This window comes from Rhinatrema bivittatum, chromosome 6, assembly GCF_901001135.1.
Source record: "Rhinatrema bivittatum chromosome 6, aRhiBiv1.1, whole genome shotgun sequence".
Taxonomy (NCBI): Eukaryota; Metazoa; Chordata; class Amphibia; order Gymnophiona; family Rhinatrematidae; genus Rhinatrema; species Rhinatrema bivittatum.
Window position 1 is genome coordinate 189,189,178 of NC_042620.1, and position 26,238 is coordinate 189,215,415.

The 26,238-nt window shown below is 39.0% G+C and overlaps 1 protein-coding gene and 1 long non-coding RNA gene across 2 annotated transcripts in view; one reads left to right on the forward strand and one right to left on the reverse strand.

Annotated features, from left to right (window-relative positions):
• Nucleotides 1–15,793, reverse strand: part of LOC115093907 — a 210,618-nt gene extending 194,825 nt beyond the window's left edge. Inside the window, exon 1 of the long non-coding RNA XR_003857433.1 lies at nt 15,729–15,793. This is a non-coding gene — a long non-coding RNA (uncharacterized LOC115093907). The remainder of the gene's footprint in view (nt 1–15,728) is intronic.
• PARD3B (par-3 family cell polarity regulator beta) overlaps nt 1–26,238 on the forward strand; it is a 2,091,605-nt gene that overhangs the window by 53,998 nt on the left and 2,011,369 nt on the right.

The window sequence follows — 26,238 nt, forward strand, 5'->3', positions numbered from 1 at the left end:
CTTACCTGATAATCTCGTTTTCCTTAGTGTATGCAGATGGACTCAGCATCCCGCCCGGCTGCCGGTATACATGGGGATTCACCGACTCACGGTAAGCCATGTTTTCTTATATAGGGCATCCACCCTGCCAGGTGTCGACTCCTTCCGGTTGAGAACACTGGCGGTCTCCAGCTACTATCAATCGGTCAGGGTAATCCTGTTCATTTAATCGATCGGTCAGTTATACATATATCCATAAAAGCTTTTGCAAGGAAGATTACTGAATTGCTGCACTTCCTGCGGATGTATATGTACCCGTGCTGACGTCAGATCCGTCTCCAACTGCTGGCACGAGCACACTATACCCACTTGTTTTGAGTCCATCTGCATACACTAAGGAAAACGAGATTATCAGTTAAGTAATCTCTACATTATTTTTAAATGTTTCAAAGACTGCTTTACTTTGGATAGGGAGGTCTAATTCAAATCCCAAATTTACACATTTAGCGTATGCTAATATTGCCTGACCATTAGTATTTGAGCCAAGAAATCTTGTAGTCTTAATGGACTCCAAGATAACTAAAATCTCATGTTAAACTAGCACAAATTGCATGTTATAAATTGAAAAATGCTTCAATCTTCTAAAGGTTTTGTTGCCACATGATATCTTCTGAAATGCAATGCAGTCTTTGATTTTCAGACGTATAGACTACTATAATAGTCTATTAAATGGACAGCGAAAAAATGTGGAGAGAGCTCCAGTTGACACATAAATATAGCAGCATTGCTATTAATGCTCTTCTCAAAATATGACCAAATAACTGTTATTGAGAGATTTACATTTGCTGCCAATAGATTTTAGTTTATTTTAAGTTGATGCTTATGATACATAAGTTTTATATAACCAAAATGTTAATGCCTTAAAAGCCAAGATTGATCATTATGTACCTGCATGTACACTGAGGTCCAGAGAAGCTAGTATATTCCCTCTATTAAAGAATATAAATTAAAATATATGTGGGATAGGATATTTCAGCTATAGTATGAAATAGATTACCAGAGCAGTTGCATAGTGAGCCTAATTTTCAAGCATTTTGACAACAGTGAAAAACTTTTCTTTTAATTAAATCATGTCTTTAGTGTTTACTGTAATATTTTATTTATATTGTATTTTATGAATGTTTTATAATCCCCCCCTGAGCACACATGAAGGTGGGAGAATATAAAACTATGTAAATTAAACAAAACAAACTAACTCTATAACCTAAGATGTGTCTGTAGAGATATTTTTTATTTTAATCTAATCAAATGATATCTTGGCATGGTTTGTTTCAGGAGCAGTGAGAGGTTTTAAAGAGAGTGTTTTCACTATTAGTCTGTTTCTTTAGACATTTCTATATTTGGGCTGATTTCTGTCAGACTGAGATTTATTTGGAAACATACTGTCTTTGTTGAATTGGGACTCGTTGGATATGCACTGGCCAAAGCATGCTAAAAATTGTAGGAAGTATTTTTTTTTTCACTTGGTGCACAATTAAACTAGGGAATTTGTTGCCAGAAGATGTGGTCAAGGCAGCTAAGGTGGTGGGGGTCAAAAGAGGGTTGGATAGGTTCCTGAAGGAAAAATCCATAAATGGTTGTTAGCCATAGAGACTTGGGAGCGAAATAGATCAACTGTATGGGATCTTCTGGGTTCTTGTACCTTTGACTCGCCACTGTCTGAGACAGCTCGAAGGATCTTGGTCTGACCCAGCATGGCACTTTTTTATTTTCTTAAGCCATTTCTTAGTTTAATGTGGCAAGCATGCAAAAAGCATGCCCAATACAAAAAAACACGCCATATAGTCACAAGATACAAATGGGTGGCCACATTTTGGTAGTGTTTGACCGTATCTAATTTGGCTGTGTGAGCTGTTGGTCACATTTACCTCAGATTATGGTTAATTTATTTTTTGTAGTTATTTATGTTGCACTAACACTATACATACAAGATCAATTGTTTGGTTCTCTGCTCAGTAAAATTCAGCAAAAAATTGCCAACAGGGGTAGAGGGCTCTGTGTGACAGAGCCCTCTACCCCTGCACTGGTCCAAGTAAATTATTTTGCATCCTGTAATTGCTGTGGGTTGTATATTTTTTGCTATTTAACCAATTGTACAGCTAAAGTATTTTACAGAAAAAAATATTGTAGCTAGTGTCTGTCCCAAAAATGTAACATTTTCAGTTTAGGGAAGTTACTGTATATAGCAGATAGGGGGAAAAAGAGCATGGAGTGGAAAACCCACAAATCTATGGACTACCACAGAGTTGTCCATAATAGCAAAAATAAGACTCTGGAGTACGGGGAGATACTGTTTGCCATATCCACATCCCTTTAAATAGATAACCTTTTCTCCCAGCAGTTGTTACTTTGGTAGTATTATCTGGCCATGGCTCATGATGAGTCTGTGTGTGCCCTGTTTACTGCGAAGTTTTGAAATCTGCTGCACCATTTTGAATCCTGTATTTTTGGAAAGCCTGTTCTGCAGTATGAAATGTTACGCAAACCATGAACGAGAATTTCTGCTCTGATAGAATTGCAGCTTTCTTCTTTAAATTCAACCTATTGCCAAGATGTGTGAGTATTTTAGGTAGTAAAACTGTACCTTTTAGTTCTGTAAACAGCTTGCAACACACAGGATGGAAGAGAAATAGGCTTAAGGGCAAAAAAGAATACTCTTGTCAATTCTTATTAAACTGATTTTATGTACAAGCACGTAAAAATGGAATGATGCATACCCATTGCTATAATTTTGAAAATGAAGAAAATATCTTTGAAAAACACCAGCTACATCTATTTTAGTGTAATATTTTCCATTATATTTCATTACTGAAGGGGGTGCTTTTTTTTTTCTTTTTTTGTTCTGCACAAAAGGTCAAGTGAATTGCACCGTGCTGAGCAGAGCTTTGCGGCCTGCTGTTAAACCAGTAGCTCCCCCATGGAGTAAAGCATTCTTGAGGCTTTTCCTAATGACTCTCTGATGTCACTGGAAGAGCAGCTTTGTAAAAATAAATACAGCAGTAAGTCTTCATTTGCAGACTCCCCTCATCCTTAACTAATTAAATAACTAATGTGCATGTACTTACTGTAAGTGATGGCACCAAAGGGCATTGTCAGATGGTGGAGTAGAAAAACAAGTGTGTTATTTTCTGGGGATTGGTTAGTGAAATAATAGATTGCTAAACCAGCTAAAGTGAATGTTTTTCTTCTTACAAGTCTTAATCTACATTTTGTGCTGGATTTGGTCTTATTTTTGAAAGATGAAAAGAGAGCCGTGCTCCTTAGAGAAACAGAGCTGGAGCTTTTCATGATGTGCTTTCTCGATTCCCTGGTGGAATAAATAAGTTTGATTTTCATTTTATTTACATTGTTGAAGAGTTCACTGGAATCTATACCATGGAGGTGTACAGGTGAAATAGCTTTTTCAAAAACACGTGGCTGTTAAAAAAAAAAAAAAAAAAAAAAAAAAAAGTATTGAGCAGTAGTTCTAATTAATATTCTTTTTGAGAGTAAATGATCCCCAGCAAAACTGAGGGAGTTCACATCCGAAACAGTGTCATAAAAGGTAGAATGTTATTGGGATTCCTCCAAATGAGAATCCTATCTTATGTCAGTAATCGTGGGTAGAGTTTAGGATTTGTCAGTCATGGGATGGATATTGAGCATTTTCTTTTAGAGAAATTTGTAAAAATTATTTTCTTAGATGACAAGCAGGCTGAATTAACAATGCACTGAATGGATCCATCTATTGAGCATGTGTGGGAGTTACTTTATGAGCCTCTGTCTTTTTTTCATCTAAGCATTAGCATGGATGTGTATCCTAACTGGTTTTTTTTTTTTTCCTTAATTGATATCTTTATAAGAACATAAGAAATACTATGCTGGAACAGATCAAACTCCATTGAGCTCAGCATTCTGCCTCTGACAGTGGCCGGTGGAGGTCATAAGTATCCTTCTAATCCCACATAGTTGATCTGTTCCTTATATTACACTCCCAAGGATAAGTGCTGGCTTTCTCAAGTCAACCTGGCTAATATTTGTTTACAGGCTTTTTTTCTTCAGGAACTTGTCCAATCCTCTTTTGAATCCCACTGTTATTTGGCTTGACCATTTCCTCAAGCAATAAATTCTGTAGCTTGATTGTGCATGGAGTGAAAAAATACTTCCTACGATTTGTTTACATCTGCTGTTTTGCTAGTTTCATGGAGTGTCCCATAGTTTTATTGCTCTGAAAAAGTAAATAACCGTTCCATATTTACCTCTTCCACCCCAATCATGAATTTACAAATTTCAATCATATCCCCAGTGTCTCTTTTCCAAGCTAAAGAACCCTAAACTGTTCAGCCTTTTTCCATAATGGATATTTTCCATCCCCTTTGTCATTTTTGCTGCCTTTCTCTGTACTTTTTCTGTCTTTTTGAGCTGGTGGAAACCAGTTGCACCCAGTACTTGAGGGGCGGTCACACCATAGCTCATACAAAGGCATTATGATATTATACATTTTATTCTCTGTTCCTTTCCAAATAATTTCTAACATTTATATTTGGCTTTTTGATCACCATTGCACACTGAGCTGAAGACTTCAAGGTATTGTCTGCAAAGGTTCCAAGGTCCTTTTCCTTGGGTGATGACTCCTGACACGGAACCAAGCATTGTGTACTTGCCATTGGGATTATTTCCCAATGGCACATTAAATTGCATCTGCCATTTAGAAACCAGTCTCTTAATCTTTCAGGATCTTTCTACGATTCTTCACAAACCGCTGCTGTTTTAATGACTCAAAACAATTTTGTGTCATCTGCAAATTTGCTCACCATACTTGTTCCATTCTCCAGATAACTTATGAATATGCTAAATAGCACAGCTTCCAATACAGATCCTTGGGGCAGTCAATTACCTTCCTTCATTTGGAAAACCTACCACTTGGTCCTATTCTCTTTCCTGTCTTTTTTTTTTTTTTTTTTTTTTAATAGTTTATTTAAACATTCAGAAACTTAACAAAATATATACAGTACATATAGCAGGGTAGCATTAATTAACATCTTTAGGTACATATACACACTTGCAAGACCAGGAACAATAAGTTACTAATCACTAACACATCCTCAACAATCAATATCCTTGCTCATCATAAAGTACATCGTGGAAGCCTTTGCATTAAAGAACCCCTTTTCTCTCCCATCCAAATACCTCCAGTAAGGCCCCCATACTTTATTATGTATAAATGACTTTGTATGAAGATCAAAGGTCACTTTTTCTATAACTGCTATATCATGAACTTGTTTATATCAATGAGAAAACATAGGCTGGGACTTCCAGTATGTTGCAATCATGAACTTCACAGCGTGAATAAGCTGATTCCCTAATTTACTGCAGAGAGTTAGCTAATAACATGTCATCCCAAAGCCCAAGAAGACACACTGCTGGGTTGAGACTCACTTGACATCCCATTATATGAACTATTTTAGTTTCTATCCATTTCCAGAAATTTTGCACTGGAAACACATCCACCAGACATGAATATAAGATTGTAAGTTTGAGAACATGGTTAAATTATTTTTCTCTGCTCCCCGCCCCCCCCTCCCCCCCCCCCCTGACGTGACCTGGCCAGACCTAGGTCCAAGCACATGTTCTAGTCCCCAGATGCCAAAATAGGTACAGTGAAAACTCCGCTATCACATTCCTTATCGTTGTGGGCAAAAAAAGCATTCTGGCCTTTGTTAGGTCCTTGGATGTTCATCACCACCAAAGGCTGCTAATTTAGGGTCCCCTTAAGGAAGACCAAACCTCCCTTCTGGATCCTTCTGGGTTTTATGTATATTTATGGGCAAGTTTTATGTATGAGAATACACCCCCCCTGACTTTTATAATTAAATGAAGCATAATGGACGTACCCCATCCAATCTGTCTTAAGATTTTCATGTTCTTTATCAGTCAGGTGAGTCTCCTGCAGCAATGCAGTCTTAACTAGTGTTTCTTCAAATACTGGGAAATGGTTTTTTCTTTTTCTAGGGGAAATAATGCCCTGAACATTCCAGGACACCAGATTAATTCTGGAATCAGCCATCATCTAAATAGAGATAATACATCCTTTGGACTGAGCCCAACCTGCCAGAAATGTAATAAATGATATAATTTGTGTCTGCTGTTTTTATTTTTCAATCCAGCCTTCAATGTCTTTAAACATAACCTCAAAAACATCTCCCCATTCCCTCTCTTCCCCCCCCCCCCCCCCCCCTTCTCCATGGTTCAGAAGGAGCTAGGCCTATCTCCCAAACAACCACTCTCAACTATTTAGCATTTCCACATGTTCCCACTCCTTCCTTTCCTCTCCTCTCCCCCCCCCCCCCCGATCCAGCAACCCCAATCATCATTGGGAGCACCCTCTGGGCCGAAACTGAGCCATCTTAATCCAAACATACTCTTCCCCCCTGTCCTGCCTCCCCCTTCCTGTTACCCACTGTTGCTATTGATCCCCACCCCCCTCTCTCAGCCCTCTCCTTATACCTCCTCTTTTTACCCTGATCTTCCCTCCCTCCTCTTCCCCTCATTTCAAATGGAACTTCCCATTTAATAGTCCTACTTTCCTCCTCCATGAACAAAATAATGTATAAAGTAATAATGAGCATCTTGTGTAAATACTGATCACAGCAGAAATTAAGTAAGCAAGATCCTCCCCATATTACTATCAGGAATAAAGATCTTTTTCTGCAAGCACCCTCCCACTGCTATTGTTTTATAAACAATATAATCACCTAACTTAGGACTGTATAGGTTTGCTGTAATGATCCAAACCAGGCTACACTTCATGACCTCTACTGCAAAGGGATCCGTCCTTGGTCCCGCTCAAAGCCCAATGTAACATCAGGGTTTTCTCTGCTGTTTCTTTCTCTACATTGCCAACAGAGTTCATTGCCATCCCATGAAACAGCCTCATATATTTAACACTTTGCCCCATGTGTGTGTGTATATGTGTGTGTGTGTATATATGTATGTATATGTATATATATATATATACACACACACACACACACTATAAATTTATATTGCTTATAAAACTATATATATTATTTATAAATGTGTATTGTTTATAAAACTATATATATATATATCATTTATAAATTTATATTGTTTATAAAACTGTATATATATATGTATATTATATATATAGTATAATCACCAAAAGACAGATCACTTATTTATTACACCTGATAGAAACATAGAAATGATGGCAGAAGAAGACCAAATGGCCCATCCAGTCTGCCCAGCAAGCTACGCACTTTATCCATTTTTATTTCCCTTTTTCTCTCTCCCACCTGTTACTATTGGCTTCCAGTACCCTCCAGCCCTAATTCCCCTCCACCAATTTAGAGAGCAGCGCCGTATCTGCATCCGAATGACATCCAGCTCAATTAGGGGTAGCAACTGCTGTAACAAGCAGGCCACACCCTTGCCCCATACTCTTACCCACCCCTGTTATTATTTTTTGTTTTTATTTTTTTTATTTTTTTATTTTTTTTTGGAGATAGCAGCCCTCCATCCTTCCACTCCGTGAAGGTGGAACAATAACTACTGACCACTGGCATCCCGCTCCGTGAATGCCTCTGTGGCTACTGCCGCTCCGTGCAGTGTTTTGCTGCCTCCACTTTATTCACGCCCTCTAGACTTGATGGATCCACAGTGTTTATCCCACGCCCCTTTGAAGTACTTCACAGTTTTGGACTTCACCACTTCCTCCGGAAGGGCGTTCCAAGCATCCACCACCCTTTCCGTGAAGAAATACTTCCTGACATTGGTTCTTAGTCTTCCTCCGTGGAGCCTCAGCTCGTGACCCCTGGTTCTGCTGATTTTTTTCTGGTGGAAAAGGTTTGTCATCGTCTTGGGATCGTTAAAGTTTTTCAAGTATCTGAAGGTCTGAATCATATCACCCCTGCTCCTCCTTTCCTCCAGGTTGTACATATTCAGATTCTTCAATCTCTCCTCGTATGATATCCGATGAAGACCCTCCACCTTTCTGGTCGCCCTTCTCTGTACTGCTTCCATCTTGTCTCTGTCTCTTTGTAGATACGGTCTCCAGAACTGAACACAGTACTCCAGGTGAGGCCTCACCAAGGACCTGTACAAGGGGATAATCACTTCCCTTTTCTTACTCGATATTCCTCTCTCCATGCAGCCCAGCATTCTTTTGGATTTTGCTATCGCCTTGTCGCATTGTTTCGCAGACTTCATATCATTAGACACTATAACCCCTAGGTCTCTCTCCTGCTCCGTGCACATCAGCCTTTCCCCCCCCCCCCATCGAATACAGTTCATTTGGATTTCCATTTCCCATATGCATTACTTTGCACTTCTTGGCATTGAATCTCAGCTGCCATATCTTCGACCACTCTTCCAGTTTCCTTAAATCCCGTCTCATTCTCTCCACTCCTTCCGGCGTGTCCACTCTGTTGCAGATCTTAGTGTCATCCGCAAAAAGACAAATCTTACCTTCTATCCCTTCCGCAATGTCGCTCACAAAGATATTGAACAGGACCGGTCCCAACACCGATCCCTGCGGTACACCACTTAACACCGCTCTCTCTTCAGAGAAAGTTCCATTTACCATCACACATTGTCTTCTGTCCGTCAACCAGTTTGCAATCCAGGTCACCAACTTAGCACTCACTCCTAAGCTTCTCGTTTTATTCACCAGTCTCCTGTGCGGAACCGTATCAAAAGCTTTGCTGAAATCTAAGTAGATGACATTGAGTGCTCTTCCTTGATCCAATTCCTTAGTTATCCAATCAAAAAAGTCAATCAGATTTGTCTGACAGGATCTTCCCCTGGTGAATCCATGCTGCCTCTGGTCCAGCAATTCTCCTGACTGTAGATAGTTCACTATTCTCTCTTTTAACAGTGACTCCATTACTTTTCCCACCACCGAAGTGAGGCTAACCGGTCTGTAGTTACCAGCCTCTTCTCTGTTCCCACTCTTGTGAAGCGGGACCACCAATGCTCTTCTCCAATCACTCGGCACCACTCCCGTTTCTAGGAATCTATTGAACAAGTCACACAGCGGACCCGCCAGCACATCTCTGAGCTCCCTCAGTATCCTGGGATGAATTTCATCAGGCCCCATGGCTTTGTCCACTTTCAGTTTCTCCAGCTCTTCCCATACATTTTCTACTGTAAATGGAGTTACATCTACTCCACTCCCCTCCAGTTTCTTGTTAACTAGCGACGGTCCTTCTCCAGGTTCCTCTTTAGTGAACACAGAACTGAAGAATTCATTTAATATTTCTGCCATTTCTTCGTCTCTCTCCACACATTGATCCTTTCCATCTTTCAATTTTGCTACACCACTTTGACCTTTTCTCTTTTCACTGATGTATCTGAAAAATGTTTTGTCACCTCTCTTTACCTCCTTGGCAATCCTCTCTTCCGCTTGACTTTTTGCTGTCTTGATTAATTTCTTTGTCTCCCTCAGTTGAATCAAATATTCTTCTTTGTGCTCCTCCCTTTGGGATCTTTTATATTTCTTGAATGCTGTTCTTTTTGCCTTTATTTTGTCAGCCACCTCCTTAGAGAACCAGATAGGTTTCATTTTTCTTTTGCTTTTCTTTACTTTTCTAACATATAGATTAGTTGCCTTGGTAATTGCTCCTTTTAGATTGGTCCACTGTTGATCCACATCTCTCTCTTTCTCCCAGCCTTTTAGTTCTTCCTCCAGGTACTTCCCCATTTCATCAAAGTCCGTGTTTTTGAACTGTAAAACTCTGGTCTTTGTACTTCTTTTCCATATCCTTTTTGTGATATTAAACCATACTGTTTGATGATCACTGGTGCTGAGGTGGGCGTCTACCTGGACATCAGAGACATTATCTCCATTAGTGAGCACTAAGTCGAGTATAGTTCCTTCTCTCGTGGGTTCCAATACCATTTGTTTGAACAAAGTTACTTGCATGGCATCCACTATCGCTCTACTATTTTTAGTTTCTGCAGATGGGATTTTCCAGTCTACATCCGGCATATTAAAGTCACCAACGATCACCACTTCTCCCTTCTTACCTATCTTATGAATGTCTTCAACCAGATCTCTGTCCAGCTCTTCCTTTTGGTTTGGAGGCCTGTAAACCACTCCAATATAAATGGACGCTCCGTTATCTTTTTTTAGGTCGACCCATAGAGCTTCTTCCTTACCCCAACTTCCTTGCAGCTCAGATGCTTGGATGTTGTTTCTGACATAAAGAGCCATACCTCCCCCTTTTCTATCCTCTCTGATCTTCCCTAAATTCAATACATAAAAATCACATATGAGGATTCATACCAATTTTTCACTTATATCAATTTTTTTTTATTTTTTATTATTTTTTCTATTTCTCTATATTTTCCACATTCATGTTTCTAAAACAACCAGCTGAGCAATTTGTTATGCCACAATTCTTAAAACCAAACACATTATTTTTCAGAATTCACTATTTGAAAAGCCATTATTCCATTTCTCAATAGTCTTCATAGATGTTATTCCCCACAACATATACTCACAAAGATCACCTCTTTTGGAACGGTTGAAGCAGTCCGTAATGGCGCTACAAATATGATGGTGATCTTTCACGAAGCAGGAATGAGTTAAACTATGTTTGTTATAAGAAATTGAGAACGAGTAAAGCCAGAATTATAAGAGACTGAGAGAGAATAAGTCAGAACTAAGAAAACCATGTTATATATATCAAATACAATGTTTAGAATTCCCCTGATGAAGCCGCTTGGGTGGTGAAACATCAAGGCCTCTGTGGTGGGGAGTGTCAATACATGAAGATTTGTTATACATCTGTGAAAACCTCGTATATTTATGAGAGCACCAGTGGGGTGTGAATGGAAAAACTTATACTTGAATGATAACATCATTGAAAAATGCTGTAGGTGTATGAACATCGAGGTGTGAATGGAGAAACTTATACTTAAATGTTAATATTGAGAAATCCATGTATGAATAGGATATGGAATTATATATCTGAATAAGATCAGTGTATAAGTAGTAGAAAACTTGTGAAAAATCTTTGAGTATATGTTTTGGGGGGAATAACATATATGAAGACTATTGAGAAATGGAATAATGGCTTTTTAAGTAGTGAATTCTGAAAAATGTTTGATTTTAAGAATTGTGGAATAACAAATTGCTCAGCTGGTTGTTTTAGAAACATGAATGTGGAAAATATAGAGAAATAGAAAAAATAATAAAAAAGAAATTTGATAAAAGTGAAAAATTGGTATGAATCCTCATGTGATTTTTATGCTGTGTGTATGCATGTATGTATATATATATATATATATATATATATATATATATAACCCTACAAATATTTAAACACTCTCTCCATCCCTTTCCACCACCAATCTTTCTGACCTCTATCCTCCCGCCCTTCCACTCCTCAGTATCTCAAACCCAAAAAAGTGTCCTGCTCTTGGAATCCATTGCTTAAGTTTGAACACACAAGAATACAGGGGGCAATAAACAGAAAAAAATATATAGATATCTGGAGGGTGGGGGAGGTGTCATGAACATGCCCTTTGCTAGTATCCACCATTAAGCTCATCAGACTGTCAATCCTCACTCTGGTGATTCCATGCACTCATTGGACAACGTCCACAGGCTCAGGCCTTGGACGTCATCTCTGTATCTTGTTGGTTCTATTTCTTAGCTGACCATGTTTCTCCCACCCGGTCCAGCTAATGCTGAACCTCTGCTGGTGAGTTGAAAACTTTGGCTCTTTTGTTTATAATAGTCTTCAGACTTGCTGGGTTTAACAAGGCATAAGCAAATCTTTTCAGCTGCAGAGCTTTCTTAATCACTGCATATCCCGTTCAGTTTTTCTGTACAGCTATGGAGAAGTCTTGAAAAAATATCACTTTTTTACTTTTGAAAAAGACGTTGCCTTTCTCCTGAGCCATACCTAAGATGCGCATTTTGTCCAGAAAAGTATGTGTGCACATGATCATGGTCCGTGGATGGCCATCTGGACCTGGTGCTAAGTGCAAGCACTTTGTGTACTCTTTCTAATTTAATATTCTTTTACTCACAGACCCAGCACCTTGAGAAGCCAGCTTTCAAATAATTTTAGTGGAGCCATTCCCTCCTTACCTTCCAGCAGCCCCACTAACTATATATTCTGTCGGCGGTCTCAGTTCTCCAAGTCATCAATTTTTTTCAGCCATTTCGAAGAATCTCCTTCCCATTCCCTCGATCTTATGCCCTGACTAAATCAGTTATACCTCAAAACTGCCCGGACAGTGTATCTCATTACATATACCCAATAAAACTTTTCCAACTAAATTGGGACTTCATTTATTTGCGGTATACAACCAGACCTCATATTATATAGGAGAGTCTTCAAAAACTCATGCAATTACTCTCACTAAGAAATTACCACATGTTATGTATACTGTGGTTCTTCTATTCTTTTAATCATCGGTCTTGGTTGTATTTTTTTAAATTTTATATTGTGAATGCCACTTATCTTTTATATTGATCGATCAACGTTGTTGGAATATCAATCAAGAAAAAGTAACTTCAGATGTATTTCTTACAACACTCGGACAAATTGCATCTAATAGTGAAGAGCATCATGGGTGTGTGGGTTCTGGGCAGCACTTTACAGGAATGTACCAAAGCATTTTCTCCATACTGGATTTTTGGGCATTGCTTGGATGATCCTTAGCTTTTTCTTAAAGAGGAAAGAGGAGCACATTGCAGTAACCTTCAATCTTTCAAATAATTAATAAAGTATATCATAGACATGGTGAACTCATGGCACTTGAGGCAAATCTGAAACTCAAGCATACTGTCATGCAGGAAACTTTGGATGAATTTCCAGAATCAGCTTCTGTTCATTGGGCCAGCATGGACTAGAGATACTGTGAGGCAGCATTTCCAGCCCCTCAGTGGAAGGAATTTCAGTCATTGAACAATCCTACAAGTGGGATTTGGGGTTTACACATGCAAGGCTCCGAAAAGAGAGGCAGACCATGGTCCCCAACCAAGGGTTATCAGTTCAATTGAGGAAGATGAGGTAATAAGAATGGGGCTAGGGAGGAAGAGAGGAAATTCATGAAACTATGAATGAAGGCTCAAATTATTATTAGGGCAGGTTCCAATTGAACTGGAGACCCAAAGGAACCGGAGAAAACTTCATCCACTAACTTGATAACTTTTGCTTCATTTTAAGAAGGTTCCAGTCAGGTCTCTCTTACTGTTTTGGGGGTGTCTAGAGATAACCAAGAAGTATCCAAGAGTCAACTAATGTGACCATACATATTCAAAGAACAAATTGGAGCTACCTTGCATTTTGAAATGAAAAAACAATAAAAAAGAAACAGGAATGTAAAATGTAAAAAAAAAAAAAAAGCTTGGTCTGATGAGTAATTGAAACTATTCTATAACCTTCCTTTCTCACACTCGCTTGTTTCTTATTGATGTATTCTAAATTTCCCTGTGCAACAGCCGTCTTCCCCAACCTTCCTTCCTACCTTATGATAGGCATGCAATAATATTGTTTTAAAGGAGTTTTTCTAATTCTTGCCTGTTTCCCTATCCCTATATTCTGAAAGGACAAGGAGCTAAGAAGTTGGAGGTTTCTGTATAGTTTTAAATTGAAAATTCCTTCTCTAGTCCTTCCAAAAGATTCTGTAAGGAAAGAGACCTCAAATTCTCTTACCTGCAACAGAAGTCTTCTTATTCTCCAAGTCTTCAGTGAACTTAACCAAATGTGAGCCAAATACATCTTCATTTTCAAATAATAATCCCATCAAGTGAGCTGTAGATGAGTCAACCATGCCCTCTTTTACTCAGGACCATTTCAGGCATATAACTCTTGCACCATCTCTGATCACTATGATCAGAGCACAGAAAACATCAGTCCATTCCGGTCTTTCCCTGTTAGTAGATTTGTCTTTCCAGTTATTAAACTAATTTCATAATAGATCTGGACATAGACACTGAGGACACTGCAACCTGTAATATGATCCCATTAAGGGCCTCATTTTCCAAGCACTTTACCGCGTGCGATAAATTCGCAAATCGCGTTAACAGCTGTTAACGCGATTTGCGAATGCAAATTAGTCATTTGGTATTCAGGGGGCGGAGTTGGGGCGGAGCATATGTAAAGCGGGAACCTGTGTATCGTGTGCGGCGAAACAGCCGCAGTGTTAGCGCGGCTGCTATCGCGGCTAATAACTACAACCTCAACCTCGCGTTATGGACTGCGCTACGGGCCAGAAAAGGATTATCGCCATCCACGATCTTTTCTCTCAGTACTTTATGCTGAATTTTCCACTTTCTTCTACTTCATATTTATATGCACCTTCCTGCTCCATTTTGTTCATATTGCAAGCTTCCATTAGGGAGATCTTTTCAGTTTTGCAAAGTTTTCTTTTAAGAAATTTGCTTTAGTACATTTGTCCAAGCTCTTCCCTTTATGGGAATTGACATGTGCTTTAATAGCTCTCATACAACCTTATCCACTTTAGGAGGTCAAGTTCTACAAGGTACAATCTCTTCCTTTGTAACCATGATGTAAAACTCACTGGCGCTCACTCCCCTGTGCTTTGCCCTACCACAGAAATCTGTTTCCCCATGGCCTATGGTTGGCACCTGTGTTTCGGGAAACACCTGAAGACCTGGCTTTTCCTGTAACCCCTAGTTAATGATGCATCTCTTGCTTGCTCCAACTTTCTACACATCAAATCTGTTTCTCTGATACCTTCTGATCTTGCCATGCTTAGCAGATTTATCACTTATATTTTCACTATTTATTATTATGTAACATTTTAATTTTGTATTTCTACTATATACCTGTTCCCTGTATTGAGTCACTCGATCAACGACATCCCTATGGGTTGTTTATAATACTCCTCTCTAATGCACCCTTTAATACCTCATTATATGCCATGGATTTGCTATTGTATTTCCACATTATACTATTTATTTAACAGCATTTCTTAATCACTTTACAGATTAAAAATTGCCCAAAGTGATGAACAAATATAAAAAGAGCAATAAAATTCATAAAATCAATATTACTCCTTGTAACTACTTAATTACTGTAAGCTGCTTTTGTATATTAACCTCCATGTTTCCCTTTGTAACAGTTGTAATTTATTTATTTATTTTATTTATTTATTTCATTCATTCATTCATTCATTCATTCATTCATACGTTGTAAACTACACCAGTCTTCAGGTAGTGCAGTCCAGATGGCCCCATTCTTTCTTTATGATATCCCTTAATGAATAGGAAGATATTTTGGATTAGACCTCCCCAGAATAGGACCTGCTTTCCTGCTCTTTTAAGGCTCCTCTCTTTCTAACATCAGGGCAAATGCTACATGTCTGGTTAACAGCCCTATTTCTGATTTTACAAATGACCAACTGCTTTTAGATGCCGCTTCCTCTGAGAACATTGGAGATCCCTCTCTGGACTAAGTCTGAGATTCTGAGGACTTTGAGAAGAGGGATTAAAAAGTCTAACCCCCCTTCTCTTTCTCTTAGGGGAGCGCAAGCCTTTGAAGCTTGACATTTTTTAAAAGACCAGGGTTAGGCCTATAATGCTTAGTAAGCCAGTCCAAAATTAAAGGACCAAGATCATTTTCATATCGTCCGTGAGCATCAAGGGATGATGCCATTTGCTTCAAGCCAGTGTAAATAGTATAAATACATAAATTTAAAATAGTTACCTGGAAACAAGAAAAGCTGGGAACCAATGTTTTATTTTGTTTGTTTTGTCCCTCTGTTGTGGGCAGTGCTGATTCAGAGCTGTTTTTGTTGCTTGTCACTGCCTCAGGACGAGATAGGCAGCGCTGAGTCAGGCCTGATGAGATGGGGAGCAAGGAACAGAGTTGAGCACAGAGCAGGATGAAATCAGGAAGTAGGCAGGACAGCAAGAGGGGGGAGGAGCTGCGATCGAGATGAGAGAGAGAAATTGTGTGAAGGGTACAGGAGAGATGTCCTGCATCAGGCAGAAAGGAACAGCTGAGTCAAGTGAAGCAGAGAACTGATGGGTGAGTTTTTGAAGGGAAGAAAGCAGTTGGAGGAGAATTCTGGCTGGTGTGGTTGAATAGGGATCTTAATGGAGTGATAGTTTAGATTATAATTGTATGAATGTTAAAGGTCTTAACAGGAAGAAAATTACTACAAAAGTGGGGAGAAAATATGTAGAATATTTTGATGGTATTTAAGGAAAAAGTAGAAGTCTGAGAGAGTTTAAGAAATAAAATAATAAGACAATTGGTATGATCCGAGCACCCCTATTAGGAGTAGTATGAACCGCAACACCTTTGAAAAATAAGGTGGAAACCGTGTAGTGAGGTCAATAGGTTCCCTGGTTACAGGTGACAAGGCGAGCACAAGTATACTAGTTAGAGCCTCAGCGCTGAATTTAAATAAGGAATAAGAAGGGATTTTATCAATAAACATATTAATATTTTTATTATATTGAAATTAATAAACCCAAATAAAAATGAATACAAATATAAAAAGATATATCTAATCAGTAGGGTAGGGTTCTATTTAAGAGTGACATCAGCAGGAGAAATGATCTAAGAATCTAAGGAAAAGAAAGAGACAGTTAAAGAATGAAGCAGTTTAGAGCCTGAAGTCTAAAGCATCAGAAGTGCTGTCAATGCACTCTGACTTTGAGGCCTATAAAAAATTATAAACATTAAAAAGTAAATGAAAGAACATTCACAATAGTATATGTGTATGAGAGAGTGAATGATTATAAGGTTCCTGACAAAGTAAGAAGAGAAGCAGCAAAGTTAATTTATAAATTTTGTTGCTGACTGCGTGTAAACAGCAATTATATTAGCAATATTATATTATGTATGCTTGTGACTCCTATTAATAGTGAAGGACAAGAAATGAGGATTCATAGCAAAGCACTATAGATCAGTGTGAGATCTCACAGAAGAGACACCCTTTGCTGAGAAAGCTATAAATAACATCAACTATATCATCAGATGAAATATGTGTATATATATGTATATATAGATATATATAGATATATAGATATGAACAGTGTATAAAATGCTGTCTCTATAAAGAAATCAGAGACTCCTGTCTATCTACAACTACATATTATATGAAGAAACAGAATTTTATATAGAATTTGAAGAAAAGTCAAATATTTGTGTATAAAGAAGAGTGGATGATTGCGTGACAGTATCGATTGTTTTAGTAAAGAGTGAACTGTTCTTTCATATAAAAAGGATGGTTTTAATTATCTTTTAATTGAGTTAGATATTCAGTAACAATAAGCTTTCAAAGACACATGAAGGGAGCACACTGACTAGTACACGGAAGAACTGGAGCGGTCGTAGGAAGTTAGTATTTGTTGTTGGTTTATTTAAAGCATAAGTTAGTAGGTTCAAGAAAGAAGCAGCATACAGAGAAAAAGAAGAGAAAAGAAGAAGACTAAAGTACGAGAGGACGACATATCTTCATCTGGCCAGCAACGAAAAGAAGAAGAAAAGCAGATAAGCGTAATAGCAGAACTTAAAGCTACTATTGCCAGGCCTCAGCTTATTATTTTACATGCACACTTGAGAATAACTATGAACAATAAGTTAAAAAAACCACAAAATACAGAGGGAAAGTAAAATACTAAAACAAAAGCATAATACTGTACTTACCTGAATACAAAGAGGAGAAAGAATACTGGACCTATAAAAAAAAAAAAAAAAAAAAGAAAAAGAAACACAATTTTCTTTTAGTCAGAAGAAACAACATATATGGAACATTAATGTTAAAGTTAAATTTCTTCTTCTTTCTTTTGTATTAATACTTATCTAATAAGTAATTGGTAGAAGTATCTTGAACATATTCTTTTGTAATTTCTTGTTTATTTATAGTTGATAATCTGTTGTAGGAAAAGGGAATATATATATTAAAGTTTATTAAGAGAATTGTTATTTTAATATGCACAATAGTATTAAGAAATAGTACAATGACTTTAAAGAAGTGTTTTTAAATAAAATTATAAACATTTACAATACTATCTTATTTATCCTTGCCTCACCTCTTTACCGGCAAGAGACTGCACTGGGTAGGTGGTAGCAATTTGAATCCCTACGCACCCCATTCCTAAGGGAGACCTAGTAGGGAGGAAGGCCTTGTACTGTACTCTCTTGTGGGCAGCATCAGAGAATTTGCTGCCTAATTTGACAACTACATTTTTAATATCAATCACATAAATACCGGTCATGACGGTCGTCTTACCCCACGAGAGAGGCGGTTTACACTAGTCCTCCTCCCTCTAAGAAGAGAGAGAGGACTTTCCATGCTCTCTAAATCTGCCCTTTCACAGATCATGTAAATTGATTCAGCACGAATTGGATAAAATTGTTTCTCACACAACCGGCAGTGATAACCAACTCCCCAAAATGTTTTGAGAATATTCAGAAGTTGAATTTGCAGAAGATGCATGTAAAATTAGGCCCAGTGAACACGCTAAATGCACCGTGCCATTCTTAATACTAGAGGATTCCATGTTACTCCAGGACCTTGAGAACACAACAGATTACAGATTTTTCCACATGTTTTACTCCTTTCAAAAAGAGTATTTCCAAAATGACTCAAGTAAAGTAAGTCTTAAGAACCAGCTTTGAACAAAGAGGAATGTGCTAGACATTAATATAACCATATTCAGTGTATATGTATGGACATACAATCCAACCAGAGGAAGAGTAACGAAAGGACTGTGATAAAGATATTCAAATACATCAAAAGATATAAATAGATTCTTAAGGAATTTTTGATGGAAAGGAAGTTCTAGTATGGGGGTATCAGAAAGGGGTTATAGATTCATGAAATAGGTCGTAGTAGAATATGTCTTAGCATTCAGAACCCTATGGTTGAAACATCTAAGAATTCTCTCCTGAACAAGCAATTTAAAAGGTAAATGTATTATTTTCAGAGGAACTGAAATCAATTATAAAGGAAATGGCAAATGCAAAATCTATTTTGCCTCAAGTCGGACACTGGTCTCATATCAATTCCAGTTACATAGAAAAATATGATGGTAGTCTGCTTATTTTTTCCTATTGAGCAAACCTGAATATCTTTTTTTTTTTTTTTTTTACAACAAAATACGATGCGCTGAGTATCTCCAAGTATTCTGTCATTTATGTGGTTTAGTGATTATATGGACCAGAGGCCGTTACAATAATTAATACCATGTGGACCAATGTTTGAGACATACAGACAACTCACAATGCATTAATTATGATGCCTTCTAAATAACAGGCTACAGCAGTGGTTCCAAAACCTGTCCTGTAGGACCCCCAGCCAGTCGGGTTTTCAGGATATCCACAATGAATATGCATGAGATAAATGTGCATGCACTGCCTCCATAGTGTGCAGATTTCATCTCATGCATATTCATTGTGGATATTCTGAAAACCTGACTGGCTAGAGGTTCCCACATGACAGGTTTTGGAACTTTGGGCTACAAGATAGGGCACTTCTCTCCAAAACAATATGTATACAATAGTGACCAAAAGCTATGCTTTAAATCATGGGCCCTTCTCCTGTCAATAAAATAACTGAGATTTCCCATAGTTATCTGCTAGTGATCTATTGGCAGTACTATGGGGCTGATTCACTACAGTGTGCTAGCTGCTGCACACAGTCAAACACGACTAAACGCGTGTCCATAACCTCCAATCCAATATGGAGATTAGCACGTGTTGCGACAGTCGCTGCCCGACGTCTCCACTACGCCCACCTTACCTCTTTGGCGACTCCCTCTTTGCTTGATGGAAGTTTAGCTGTCATGGCGTCATCTTGCCGACCACCTCCGGCATCCCCGGACTGGCTAGATGCTGCTATCCGCCATGTTTCCCAGAAGCCTAAGGGCGCGCGCGTGGCGTGGCCCCGACTCAAGTACCAGCAGTGGCGCGAACCTCGGGGGCGTCCCCCTGAGATGACGTCATCCTCACTGGATACTTAAGATCTCTGAATTCGCTAACTAATCGAGTTAGCAAAGGAAAGGATCACCTAGCTTCCTCCAGGTATCGCTGCGGATGGGATTCGCTCTCCGCATACCTTGCTACTCTGCCTCCTCGGACTTTACCAGAGGTACCCGCTCTCTCTCTTGTTTTTCAGGTCGCAGTCTGGAACCGGTACTCGCGCCTCGAGGGCCCACGTTCCCGGACTTGCTACTGAATACCGCTTCTGCCAGGAAGTCTTCGCTGCCTACAACACCAGTGAGTTACCATCTCTCTGAGTGTTCCCTGGAACCAGGTACTCGCTCCTCGAGGGCCTAATTCATTTCCAGCTCCTGGGCTGCTTCTAAGAGACTACAGTGTGAGTGTTACCATCAGGTTCGGTACATGAACTCTGCATACCCTACCTACTCACTATATTCAGTTTCTCTACAGCTCAGTTATCCAGGATCGCTGTTCCAGTATCTGAGGGACTACAGCCCAGCCGGGCACTTCCAGCTCACTACTGCCATCTCTGGTGGTTCAGTATACTGTTTAATAAAAGAACTAGTGTGTGTCTGTCTCCATACTCTGAGCCTGACCGGTGGTCCCTCTCGGGATCTTCCCCTGGGGGCGTGGTTGTCTGCCACCGGCCCTAGGATCCCCCCACAACTATCTCAAACACTAACAGCATGTCTAAAACACGCATCCAAATCTCCGCGTAGCTAATCGTGCTTATCACATGGAAATCCATGTAGATGAGGCTATTAGCTAACCCCCGTGATCCAATAAAATTTCTGCCCAGCCAATGCGCCCTTGCAAGGCAGCAAATTTTGCTGGCATAAAGGTGTGCCATACTCAAGGGTGTATTAGAAAAAAAAAAAAAGAAACATCCTGCTTGCTGCGATTCCTCCTAATAGTATCATAGTGATACTATGTAGGAGGAACCAAATAAAGCAGTATTTATTTAAAAAAAGAAATACTTTGAAAAAAAAATATTTGGATGTCCTTTTTAGCGCAACCCCTCATTTTAATATTGGATCAGGAGCCCAGGAGAGGTGGCTTGGGTGCGCATTAGGAAAATGGGCGCTCAACATTGAGTGCCTGTTATTTGTGCACATTTATTGCATCGGCCCCTTTGTAAAGTAATGGAGCCATTGTATTTCCCACAGCAGGGGTAGGCAACATTCACCTCTTAATCACCAATCCATTTGAGTTTTCAGGATATCTCTAATGAATATGAATGGACGAGATTTGTATGCACTTTGCTTCAGTTGTATGCAAATCTATTTCATGCATGTATACAGATCTCGCCCATTCATATTCATTATTAGAGTAATTCTGAAAATTCGATCAGATTGGTGTCCATATGGACTGGAAATTGGCTACCACTGTCCCATAGTCGCTAGTAAACTGCTCAAAGGATCCTCTAGCTCAGAGCTAGGCAACTTTGGTCCTGGAGTGCCTCAAACAGGTCTGGTTTTCAGGATATCCATCATGAATATGCATGAAAGAGATTTGCATACAATGGATGCATTGGAATGCAAATATCTCGTGTATTCATTGTGGATATCCTGAACTCTAAACCAGTTTGTGGCACTGTAGGATTAGAATTGCCTAGCCCTTCTATAGCTTGTAAGCAGCTGGTACTGTATATAAATTGTTCAGTGAACAAAGCACCATTTACAGCCTGACTCAGTATCACATTGCTAGTGTATAGACCAATGAGACATCTAATCCTCCACCACCAACAATTTACTGGAAGTTCCTAAACCTAAATAGGCAAGACTAGACATAACCAGAGACCATACCTTCTCCGTTGCAGGTCCAGTTTATGGAATTCTTTCCTGGACCACATACAAAATGCCTCATGTGTTAAGTCCTTTAAAAAGACATTGAAAACATATTTGTTGACTCTGGCCTTCAAATCCCTTTGTCAGGATTTAATGTAATTTTTTTTTAATAAGCATAAATGACTCTTGTTGTTTGTGTTTTAACCTTGTATGTTTCCCAGTAAACCGCCTCATGCTTACAGTAGAGAGCAGGTTATAAATCTTTTAAATAATTTCTAGAAAAAAGGAATTTGATTTGCTGTTCTGAAGCAAATCACAGATGTGAGCAGACTGCATTCTAACTTGACTTGCTAACTAAACAGAGAAAATCAAAGGAAATTTTTACAGTGAGGTGTCAAATGTTTGTCCTCCAAAGCCAGCAACAGATCTGGTTTTCAGTACATAAACAGTGACGATTCATGATTTATTTGCATGCAGTGTTCTGGTTTAGGATTAAATTACATAATTTTTGTTATCCTGAAAACCAAGTCATTGCACTCTAGAGAAAACAGTGTCTACTCTGCAAAATATCTGACTTTTTTACTAACACAAGTTCTAGGTTGATAGGCCAGTTTATGATCCATTCCCTCTGCTTGAAGTGAAGAATAAGGCTTTGCTGTGCCACTTAAAAGATGTGCCTCACTTCTGGTCTCCCATTAAAAAGCAAAATGGTTGATATATTTCATCACAGTTCAAAAAAAGAAAAAATGTCTAATAATTATCCCAGCATTCATATTTGAGTGACAGCTAAACATTAAAGAGTATCAGGCACGCAGCCATCTGGAAACACACTGGTATTCTTTCATATTATCTGCTCGCAAACCTTTAAGACAAAGGGTCAGAGGTTGGGCTAAGACTCCCATTTACTAAATAGCTCATTTCAAATCCACAGCCATTAATAATCCCATTCTCTGAGCCCTGTAATAAGACAATGAGCTATCTTCTTTCTCCTCCTGCACGTTAAAAGATATCTCATTGCCTTTTATAGTGCATAAAAGTAAAAAAAGAAAATTCTATTAGCTGAGAAAATAGAGTGAAGTTCAAAGGCACCATGGAATCTGTCATCCTAACAAAACATTTAAGCAAAAAGGGTAAAAATCATAAGTTTTTATTCCTGTTTTCTTAAAGAAAGGAGGATACCAAAGTATTTTATTTTATACCAACAGGACCCATACAGCACACTCAAGCAATGCAAACCTGTTACTGTCTCTGGGGTTAGAGCTGTTCCAAGTTCACACTTTTCAATTATATTATTAAATACTCTACAAAATTGTCTGTTTCACTAGATAAATTTGACTCGGTGTATCATGTACATTTCTATAATCTTGCATTCATTTATGAATGCATTAATGTAGTTCACCAAAAAGGAGTAAATGCTTACCTAATTAATATCATTTGTTTTGAATGGATGAAATGCAGTGCGGAAAAACACAAACTGGCAACATGATGCATATACTTATAATGTAAAAAAATGATTCAGCTTTATTTAAAGAGTAGTTAAATTTCAACATGAAAATGTTTGCCTGTTTTTAAATGAGCTTTTTATAGAACTAGATAATACACTCTGTAGTAATGGTTGCATGATTTCACTGGGCGCACACAAGTATTTTCTAATCTTCCTGTTTGCATGGAAGAATACTCATTTCATCCCTTTCACCCCCCACCATTTGGGAGACAGGAGACCCTGAAATACCTTCACATGTTTTGGAGTACAACATCTCTTCATCTAGGCTTCTAGTCAATGGGAATTGGATATGAACAAAAAATAATTGACTGGAAAAACACAAGAAGACTGAATTCAGTATCAGCCCAACATGGAAAAGATACCAGAAAATTTGGTCATTTACATGGCTCAGGATCTTGGCAGAATGGAGGTCCTTGTGTTTCAATGTTTCCTGTGTTATGACTGAAATGGACAATAATGACTGCATCGTGATCTCAAAATTGCCACCTGTGCACATGGTAATCCACTGTATTTGGTGTTGACAGAGGGCTTGATTCACTGCAAATTATTTTGTCTTGAAAGCACACCTAACCAGTATGGCTTTCTGGATAGCCATAATGAATATGCATGAGATGGGTTTGCATGTATTGACGATCCCTTATAATCAAATCTCTCGCATTCATATTCATTACAGGTCTTGAAAACCAGACCAGTTAGATGTGCTTCCAGAACAGGGGAACCACTGGTATATAGTAATCATTTTTTACCTAACTCTAAATGCTGTTTGACTATATTTATTTATTTATGAACTTTTGATATACCGACATTTGTAGAACACATCACGCCGGTTTACAATTAACTCAAAGGAAAAGGAAAATTACATTGAATGGGGAGAGGGGAGCAGGCAAGAAAAGGGGAGGAGAAGAGGGCCGGGTGTGTGAGAGACTAAAGGACAGATAGTGGAACGGAGTTAAGAGGACAGAGCGGAGAGTAACCATAGTAACTATAAAACCTTACTAAAAATCACAACATAAGAGGAGTACATAAGAAATCACAACCTAAGAGGGGTACATAATATAACTAGATTAGCCATATATATAATTATAATGCAGAAGGGGAGTTCTGGGGGGGCACTGTCTAAGATTGGATGGCATCCGGGTGGACTTGGCACTGTCTGTTTGTTAGCATCCGGATAGGCTTGCTTGAAGAGCCTTGTCTTGATACCTTTTTTGAAATTGCGTAATGAAGGTTCAAGACGGAGATCAGTGGGAAGGGCGTTCCATAGGGTCGGGCCAGCAATGGAGAAGGCTCTTTCTCTGGTAAGGGTAAGGTGTGCAGTTTTGAGGGGTGGGGTGTGAAGGGTGCCCGCAAGGGAGGTTCTGGTGGGGCGGTTAGAGGAACGGAAATGTGGCATTTCTGCGAGCCAGGAAAGATTGTCTTTGTAAAGTGTATTGTGGAGGATGGTAAGAGTTTTGAAATGAATACGGTGGGGTTGAGAGCTCATCCTCCCCACAGCGCAAATCTTTTAGTATGGGGGTGATGTGGTCCCTTTTATGGGTGTTGGTTATGATTCTCGCCATGGCATTCTGCAGTATTTGTAGGGGTTTAATGGTGGATGATGGGAGGCCTAAAATAGACCCAGAACAGCTATATTCTTTCCACTCTAAGAAAAGGTGAGCTGCATGATACTCTAACTCCTGAACTCTTCTAAGACTGTAACAGTATGAGGGTTTAGTGACTGAAATACTTGCATTGAGAGTCACATGGTGCAGGAAGGATATAGCTGCTTTGGGAGTAATGTCTGCAGCATAAGCTCGGGGGAAGGTAAGCAGGGAGGTGGCTGGTGGAAATTGATAAAGGATGATAGGTGGGAGAAGCAGTTGGGGAATAGAGGCTGGTTGGGAGGGGAATGGGGAGGAGAGAGTGTTTGTTGGGGACATAGTGAATGTGTTGGGGGAGCAAGTGTGTGTTGGCAGGGAAGGTGGGAGATGAGGGAAGAGTAATTATACTTTACTTTGATAAATATAATATGCAGGATATTTCAGAATTGTAAATTATTGTGCATAGAACTTTTGCATTTTTTGCACAGAACTGTTCCTGCAGAATTCCCTGAAGAGTAAGCTGAGGAATGCTATCCCAGCCTAACTGGCCCTTTCACTTTGGGCCAGTTAGCACAGAGGAATAGCCCTTAACAGTGCACTATGTCAGGGGTGAGCAAACAGAGTATGAACAATCCTGGCACACTTACTGGCCAATCAGGGAAGAAAAAATGACTCTGCTGTTGAGTTTGTGTTATGAAGGCGTTGCAAACTCAGGAGGAAGGGAACTGCTAAAACATAATGGTGTAATTGTAAGCATAACACAAACAGCCCAATTTGCCAGAAACCGGGAGTAGCGATACAAACTCGAATAAGGTTTCCAGGTCAATAATATAAATCATAGACACCAATATATAATATAATATTGAAAGTTAATATATGTAGGACTACTACCGACTGGATCTGCTAATCAGTCAGACCCAACATAGGAGGAGTCACATTACTTTATTTAATAATTATTTAGAGTCTTTTGTCATATATTCAAAAAAATATTGCCATGGGAAATGTGGAAGCCGCAACGGGCTTTCGATTAAGAATAATAGCAGTACTTAGCTCCAAAAAATGCAGTCCCGACGTGATCACGTTTCGGACCCTTTAGGTCCTGCTTCAGGGGTTAATACTTCTGAAATCCTTAGTAGTGAAGTCACGATATTGTTCCCAAACGGCAAGCAAAACAGCGTTTTCTTATCTAATCATTCGTTGGCGGACCGCATTAGGACCTGCTAATGCAAATGGCGGAGATGCAGGGTATTTAACCATATCCCTCGGATATGACGTTAAACATCTTGTCAATCAAGAATTCTTGTCAATCAAAAATTCTGAAGGGCAGCACGTCATCTATCAAAGAAAATTCCCTCCAGGATTGGAGCTTAGAGGAACACCAATCAAAT